This window comes from Mugil cephalus, chromosome 1 (genome assembly GCF_022458985.1).
Source record: "Mugil cephalus isolate CIBA_MC_2020 chromosome 1, CIBA_Mcephalus_1.1, whole genome shotgun sequence".
Classification (NCBI taxonomy): domain Eukaryota; kingdom Metazoa; phylum Chordata; class Actinopteri; order Mugiliformes; family Mugilidae; genus Mugil; species Mugil cephalus.
This window is the reverse complement of record NC_061770.1, coordinates 49,668,178-49,677,228: the sequence shown is the minus strand read 5'-3', so window position 1 is coordinate 49,677,228 and position 9,051 is coordinate 49,668,178.

Here is a 9,051-nt window from a genome sequence, read left to right as displayed (position 1 = left end):
GACGCAAACGACAACATCATTCCAGATTTTCTTCCTCTAGAGGCCAAATTCTGTTCAGAAAAATGTGTGCGCGTGTGGGTGTAGAAACCACAGCTGCTTTAGCTGTTGTAAAGTGTAACTTAAGCCCAGATACTCACAGGTGTTGAAGAGAAAAGAGGCCACAACCGCACATGAAGCCACGGAAAGACGTAGTTCTGCTGGCAACAAAGGCGAGTGCCTTCTAATGGTTTCACATACCTCAGGTGTGTGTGAATGTGTGTGTTTTGACTTAAAAATTCAATGAGACTAAGATCAGACGAGCCCTAACATAAGATAAGCACAATTGTTAAAAAGTATAGTCTAGTAGTCTCTTGGTCCCTTTTCAATAACATTTCCCTTCCATTCATATCTGCATGGTTTAAAACGTGAGTCACTGTGAGTACTGCTCCAAAGATTTTTCCAAAGACTTTGCTGAGCATCTCATGACCTTCACTTTTTCTAACTGTGCTGTTATTCATCCTCAGAAAAAAAAAGTGGCTTTCGGTGTGTAACTCATGATGAGGAGGATTATCCAATCTCCAGATGAATGAAACTTTTGTTGTGAGGTCTTTGACCCGCAGGCAGCGATGAAGTCCCCTTCCATAAGAGCACGCAAGCACTGGAATATACGCACTGCTCTAGAGCACCTTGTTTAGTATGATATATTTCGTTTCAGTTGATACTACTGCAGTTCAGACAGAGTCAGGGCCAGTGTATATCAGAGATTAGATGAAGCTGGGTTTATGTTTCTTTTAACGAGATAACAACAGCATAGCAACATCTGCCACTGTTTCGACACCAGACACTGATACCTTTCATAACAGGATAATAGGCCTCTGGTCTCACTTTAAATATATTATGACCAGTTATTGTGTGCAGTGTCTCTTTGTGATAAAAGCCGATGGAGGGTTGTGCACTTCCATTTGTCTGCTTACAGAACACTGTGATCACTATGTTCACGTTCTTCCAGCCACTTGTCTACGTGCACATTTTTAATTTGTGCACAAGGATTAGTTCAGTGGAAACAACGAAGCTTGAAAAATGTGAAAATGACAGAAAAAAAAACTGTCATATATGTATTTCATGTATATATCGTAGATTTACACTTGTACATCATACCCTATACATTTATATCCGTATACAATGTATATACGTTTGCTATTACCCTGTTTTCATATTGTGTCTAGTATATAGTATAATATACTGTATGCACGTGTATACATATTGTATATCCTTATATATCTATCGCTGAAGAGATATTAGACTGATGAGGACAATGCCATATTTTGTCCTGACCTCCACATGTGCCATGTTTTAAGGTTTAAATGTCACTCTCAATCATTTCATCATCTTGTGCTCTCATCCAATAAACCCACATCACATGTGTTTCATGTGAACACTGCCTTCTATTGCCTTTATTACATTTTCTGGAAAGAAATAATAGGTATGAGCTTCATTTTGATGGAAATGTGATTAAGACACACTAATCATTTTAGTGATATATTTATTTATTTATTTTTTAACTTGCAGACTTGAAAATGCCCAGTAGCATCAGAACAAGTGAAGGATCCAGGACAACCGGTTACAGGTGTCTCTGTCTTGAACAGATTCTACTGAATCCCATTCACAAAAAAGAAATGAAAGTTTATGCATACACACGTAGAGACTTAAAAGAGAGGTACAGGGTCACTGAGTGGCCTCTTTTACTTAATTTTATGGACAAATAAAACCTAAATAAAAGCTACAACTTGAACTTTAACAAACCAAAAACAACAGTTGGAGTAGAAAATAAATCACCAACAGCAAAACTGAGGTCAGAGGTCTATATGTTTTAAAATGAAGATATTTAATGATATATTCTCCTGTAGCTGAACAGACATAACACAATGATTGTCAAACAAAGGCTTCATACCATCCTCTACCTGTCACCACCTAAATGAAATGTCCCTTCTCCGGCTGGTTTCACTAAAACAATAGGCATACTGTCGTTAATGTATGCATTTCAGCTCACGGTCATTTACAACGAAGAAAAAGAAAATGCTCTTTGGAGTGATGCCGATACACATGCTTCTATTATTGTTCTTTCCAAGGCTTATACCAACATCTCCTAGGCTTATACCAACATTACACCAACAAGAGACAAGTGACAAACAAGAATCTCTCATACTCCACATGTCAGCAATTGAAATAGCTCTCAGTGGGTGATGGATGAGTCAGCTGATGATCTTTGGTTGTGTTGGAGGCCATATGTTGATTAGCACACTAGGATTTATGGGAATGTTCTCAACATAACAGACAACAGCTCCCCAACTTTGTCTTGTCACAGTAGAGCAAAGAATTAACGTTTCAATCATTCCCTTGTCAAGAGTTCTCTTCTACATTTTCTGAATTATTATAACATGTGAAATATGTCGGAGAGTTACTTTTAGTACAAATTTCAACAGGTATAAACAGACATATCAGCGCTACTATATCTGTTCAGACTTTCCTTGGTAACAAAACACTTTGATGTGGATTTTGAACTAAGGAAAAAAATGTATAAAGTATAAAAAGGGCCTCAACACTGCAGTGATAAAAACACGGCTGCAGCATGGAGCATTATTCCATTAGCCAGACTTTAACCTTTACTGAATGTAGGCTGGTCAATACAAAGTGATGCTTAGCAGTCATTTATTCAAACCAAATCGAATTATATAAAGTTTCCAAATATAACAGATTTCTCACGTCAAAGTTTGTGCTAATCTCTATAAAATCAAGCAAAAGACTTGGGCAGTTATACAGCACAGTTAAAAATATGGAGTCATAAATCTGACAAACAGAATGTCAATAAATAAAAACCTAAACTATTGTAAACTGTGCAAATTTAACAGATTTGTCAGCCGTAAAGTTTAAAATAATGTTCACAAAATGTCACATGGCACCTAGTTACTATTAACAGTGATGTATAGTTCAGAATTATGCAGTTCAAATGTGCCAAAAATGCATAAAATATATTTATATATTCATTCAATAAAATGCAAAATGAAAAAAATAATAATAAGAATATAACAGATTTGTCACACTAATGTTTGTGGTAAAATGTACAAAATAAAGAAGTAGTAATGATGTAATTAGTAATGTTGTGTAGAGTCATATATCTGTCAAAATAGAGAAAATGCACAAAACAGAATATATCAATAAATAAAAACTTAACCAGATGTAAAACTTACAAATATAACACAACTGACAGCCTAAGTTTTGGGGCACTTGTTACAAAATGAGGACAAACTATAGTCACTGCCATATTACATGATATAGCACAGATATTTTTCAGTGTTGGTGAAATGCTGTCCCATGTTCAAACAGCTCATGTCTTGGAATTTGAAACTTTTTACATGGAATGGTTTATTATTCCACCAGTTGGACCAGTTGCAATTATTGATTGCATCCCTACGTGTGTGTGCATCCTGGGGATATGGAAGTGGCTGTCCAAAGAGACAAACAGGATCCAGAACAAATACAACGCCAGTCTCTCTTTTTCTTTCTCACCTAAATAAGAGTTTGGATTAAAACTCATTTTGATTGAAGACATGTAGTTATTTGGGCCTGGGCTGAATGGTGTGCGTTCGTCTGTGCGTGTGTGATTAGCCCCGAGAATTTAAAATAGGGAAGTGCTTGTTTCCCATCACAAGACCAGCTCATTTATTAGAAGAAAGAGCCATAGAGAGGAAGTTCTTCCAAACAAAACAACTCTAAGGACTGAGACTTTGAAAGGGGAAGGGCGTAAGGAAGGAAGGAAGGAAGGGAAAGAGAAAGAAAAAACCACAAAAGAGAAGGATGGAGGAAAGACAGAAAGAAAACAAGGAGAGAGAGGGAGTAAAAGAGAAGGACAGTTGTGTGGCTGTGTGTGAATGTGCTCATTGAGAGGGATGAGTCAGTGGACAAAGAAACAATGAAAATGCAGAGTCACTGCACCCCTTTTATTCAGATCCCTCAGTCTGATGCTTTTACCTTCTCTAATTCCATTTTGCCCATCTTTTTAAAGGTCTCATGAAAATAGTAATAAATCTGATGTGTGTTTTTATACAATAAGTGCCTCTATACCGTACGTCACCTAAACAGCAGGCACCTATCCAGTAGTGATACATTTTTTTGTTGATTAATTTTTTTTTTTTTTGTTCAAAGATTTTAATTTCCTGAAAAACGTTTCAGAAATGCTTAGGACTCATCCAGCTTTGAGGAGCGTGCGCTAGTTTGCCTTCCAATGAAATGCTTTCTTGTATTTCCATGTCCCTCCCTACCTCTGTGCCTCTTCTTCACCAGTAGCACAGCCAGCTCCGGTGACCAGATCCGGCGCTTCCAGATGATGTTTTTGGCCTGTTTGTTCGGCTACCTTCAGCTCAGACTGCGAGATCAGTTCGTGGTTAGACAAGACGGGTTTAATTTACTTTTCACAATATGTTTGGAAGAAATAGCTCAATAAAGTTTTTTTTATTTATAATTGCAAATTTTCCACAAAACAAAAAATATGATGACAGCACATCATTCGGAAAATATAAGGTAATAAAATGTCAAAATAATTTGAGTTCAATCCATTCATTTGTATAGTAGGCGCAATAAGATTTAAGAAATTTTTATCCTGAAAAAGGTTAAATAAAAATACAACTTAAATTTATCCAAAGAATAAAAGGAAAAAACAAAACCGCAAAGTTGCTCTGCTTCAACAACAACCGCTAAAACTGCTAACCTCTCTCCCGCTTTCGCTTCTTCCTGTTGTCCAACCAATTATAAAACGCGATGTCAACATCCCCTACATCGTGACGTCATCTGGAAGCGCCAGATACTCACCCAAGCAGATCTGGTACCTACACCGGCTATCAGCACAAAAAAAGGAAACAGGAGGTGACCAATTAGAATTTATTCCTTTGTTCTCTTTAGCTTTGGGTTTTTACGAAAAAACAAAACAAAACAAAACACGTAAATACGTGGAATCACGAAGAGCTTTTCATTTCCTAGGGCCTTTAAATGCTCTGCTGACACCGTAGTTGTAAGCTTTCTCATTTGGATCTGTTTTACAGTCATCAAAATGCAATGCTGAGCATTCAGTTGCTGTTTTAAGTTATTTTAGTAATGCTAATAGTGGCTAATGCAGCCTCACTCCACCAGCCTCAAGCAGAGATGTGAAGCACGTTACAAATATCTGGCACACTCACAAAACTATTTTTCTCTATAAGGACATGCACAGTGGTGATGTTAAGTAAACATGGTGTGCTGTTAACTATGAGTTAACTATGTAGCTTCTTTAGTTTTACTTTTGTTCATTTGTCTCCCAGCTGGTGTATTTATCTTCCTGACATCTCACCTGCCTGCACCCATCACTCACTGTCCCTCTGCGCTTCTTAAATCCTCCTTTGTAGACACTTTTCCCTCCATGCACACAAACCTGGAAATCGTTCATCTGTATCTTCTTCTTCATCTTTGTTCAGCGTCTTTCCTCGTTTAACCCCCCCTCCTGTTTTCACCTCTCGTCTTCTCGCCCGTCCACATGACTCTGCGGCAGAAATTAAAGGACGCGCTCCAGCAACACTAAGTGCATTCACGCAGCCCAGGGCATCAGATTCCATTATAAACACAGAGAGAGCCAGCTCGGAGCGGTAATGACAAAGCAGCCGGTTGATAACAAACAGACAAGCCTGCCCTCCCCGGTTAAGCCGTGACCATTTAATGCTTTCCGCTGTGCTCTCTTCTGTGATTAAATAATAACACTAAGAGCACTACTATTACTTCCATGAACAATTCAAAAATAATAGTCATTATTATGCCCCTTTAAGCTGTTACACTTATCTTTGCAATTACCAGACAACAAGTGTGAACTTGGTGCTTTCTGGTGCTTTCTGCTCATGGTTTTGAATGTAAATACAGTTATAGTTCTCAGTTAAAAGATACACTGAGTAGATTTTTTTGTGCTTTTTTAGTTTTCAAACATCAGTGTTGTACTAACCAAATTAGCAGTTAACAACCGAGAACAAAACAATAATGTGAGCTTCTGTAATCGTACCATCTAGTAAAAAAAATTAAATAACAAATGTCCTGTAGATTCCTAGAAGATTTCACTCTCAGTGACTATCTGGTAAAAACAGTGTAGCATTTAGTTATTGAAACACCACATGTTTCTATCTGAAGTTGGTGGAGACCAAAAAAGAGGTAAAGGTGAATATTGGACAGTACGTAACCTCTAGAGGATTGATTTGTAACGTAAAGATATACTGTGACAGATGACGAGATGGAGGTAGAAGATGATGCCCCTTGTGGTGATAATTGATTGACAACAATGACGGGACTCCCGATGTCCTGTCTCAGTTGAGAACTGGAAATACAGCGATGATGCTAAACAGAAACAGGCAAGAAGCTCCGGCCGCGTGACAGTTGACTGTGAGCTGGTGAACACAGTGGAGCATTTGTTCCTTTGAAGACAGTGGAAACCAAAACTGATGTAAAAGTCAGAACCCAAATGTCTACCCTTAACCATAAACACTCAAACCCATGAAGGCACTACAATACTCCTCAACCTCCCCGTACTTTCTAACAAATTTCACTAGTTTCACTTCTCAGGATTGCTAAAATAAAGGCAAGAAGTAGCATGAGCAGTCAGAAAATGACACAGTATCGTTGGCCTTGCATCGCCGCCCACCCACAGCCAGCAGTAGCTGTGCATCATTGTTACCGTAATGGCAACTTTTTTTTTTTCCAGAAAGTGCAACTTCCCAATATTGAGCCACACTTGGAATTTTATCCATCTGTGAGTTACGGTAATTCAAATACCGCAAGCTTTTTTTTTTTATGCGCAGGTGGATGTTCAGGTCTTAAGGGTTAAAGTAACAGGCCCATTTTGTGATTCCCTTGCTGACAACTGGAATAGTAGATCATAATCAGAATCAGAAATCAGAAAAAACAATCAGAAAAAATTTGGATGTTGTTTCTAAGTTCCACTGCATTTTTTTAAGACATGTTATTAAACCGGTTTTAAGGCAAAATCCATATCAGATTGTAGCTTTAAAGAAAATGTCAGTGTTATGTCATATGGCCTACAATGTTCCCTTCGATTCCCCTAAACAGTACGTAGGTGAAAAAAAAAAGTTTACCTTTCTCTCACATAAAAATATATACATTAAAAATCTAAATGACAAGGAAAACGCAAGATGAAAACAGATACAAAATAGACATTCTGGATTGAGAAACATATATAGTAAATAAATAAAATCAACCTATATACATTAGTGCATTGTATGGTTACAGCTTGAGCTTTACACAGTAGGGTAAAAAGAAGTAAACACCAAAATGAATGAATGCTTAGAATGTCTTAGCTATTTTTGAGGAGTTTACAACGTAGACAAATTAATTTGCGAAGTCATGACATGAGGATAAGGTTTTGCTTTTAATTGTGGATGCAGCACCACTGAATTATTAGATTTTAAGACAACCTCCACGAATCAAGATCCAAAACCTCCTCAGGCCGACTTGAATCATTCAGCTTTGTTCCCACATCTCCTGAAATACTCCAGCGTCGTCTAACAGCGTCTGGATGTTACAGATGGTCGTGACTCCTAAGTACAGTCTGTTAATTGCATCTCACGTCGGCCCGTGCTGCCATGACTAATGCGGCTTGTGCAAACCAAAGGATTTTTATTTTTGCCACACAATGGACTCATCACACATGACATTTTACTACTGCGTGACACATAATATTAACATGAAAAAGAGGAGCATACCGGGGGTCTCTCTTTCATCACATACAATCGGCTCCGAGGAACTTTGGCTCTTTTATTTTCAAAGTGCATTCTATTGTGTCAGATTTGTCACACAAAAACAAATCTGTAAACAGTGTCAGCTGAAAAGCAGACAAAAAAAAAAAAAATTTTCTTCTCTGTGAGTGATTTCAGTATTTATGTCTTTTGTGTGTCTGCTGGCAGCGTCCCTCCACTTTTAGACACAGGTACATTCGGCCAGGTCTGGGTTAGACAACCGTGCCACAGTAACTGCTCTCCATTACCAGCAGTCCTCTTAATTATACCATCCCCACAAGGCCTGTTAGCCGAGGCACAATTACAATTTCCAATTATGGGTTAAAAGGGTTGTCACTTTAGAAACCTGCAGACATATTGATTTCAGCTCATTACTCACAGCACAAAGTGGCTGCTTTGTAGCCGTGTTAGAAAAAAAAAAGAAAAAAGGTTGAGATAAAATGATGCGTGTTTATTTACCTCGCTCCTAAAAACGCACAAAAACAAATGGATGTCTTCCACCAACGTGAAGCACATGACTGTGTCAGTGGAATTGGCTTGGCAGGCTGCGTAAGGGCTTGAGGGGATTTTAGGGAAAAGAATCTCAGTATGAACTCTAAATGAAGGCGTGCTTTGTTAGTGAACTAACAATCAAAGAAAAAAAAAAAGTTCCCAACAAACAAATTAAAGCATCTGTGTAAATTCATTAAAATTCTGGTCATGTGCTTTTCAAAAAAACATGTTCCATCAAGTCCAAAAACAAATTTAATTCCTGACTAGGGCTTTGAAGACAGTGAAGCCAGAAAGAGGAAAATGGAAGTAGTTTATGCAATAGGCGCCCTCCATTCACATACAGTGTTTGTAGAGCTTTGACAGTTTGACAAACTAGTGCTAACCAGAGCCATATATCAGAGAGAGTCTGGTTAGTTCGGTACATTGGAGGGAAGATTCTACAGTGTAACTCTATGGGCTACGTTGAAATAAATGTCTTATTTTCGCCATTAATAATAAATGTTATCACAAACATCAGTCAATATGTAAAAGGCCCTCACTTAAATATCCGAGCGTCTGCTTACTATAAATACCTTAAATGAGCCTGTAAAATGCTTTGTAGCCCAATCACCTCATCAGTCATGGAGCTGTTTACCCCCGTTTTCATCCATCACTGTTAAAAGTTTGAAATTACTCAGAAAAATTATAAATACTCAGAAATAGTGAAAATTAAACTAGTCTTTCTGTTATTTAGTATTATCATTACAACATTAGCACGCTA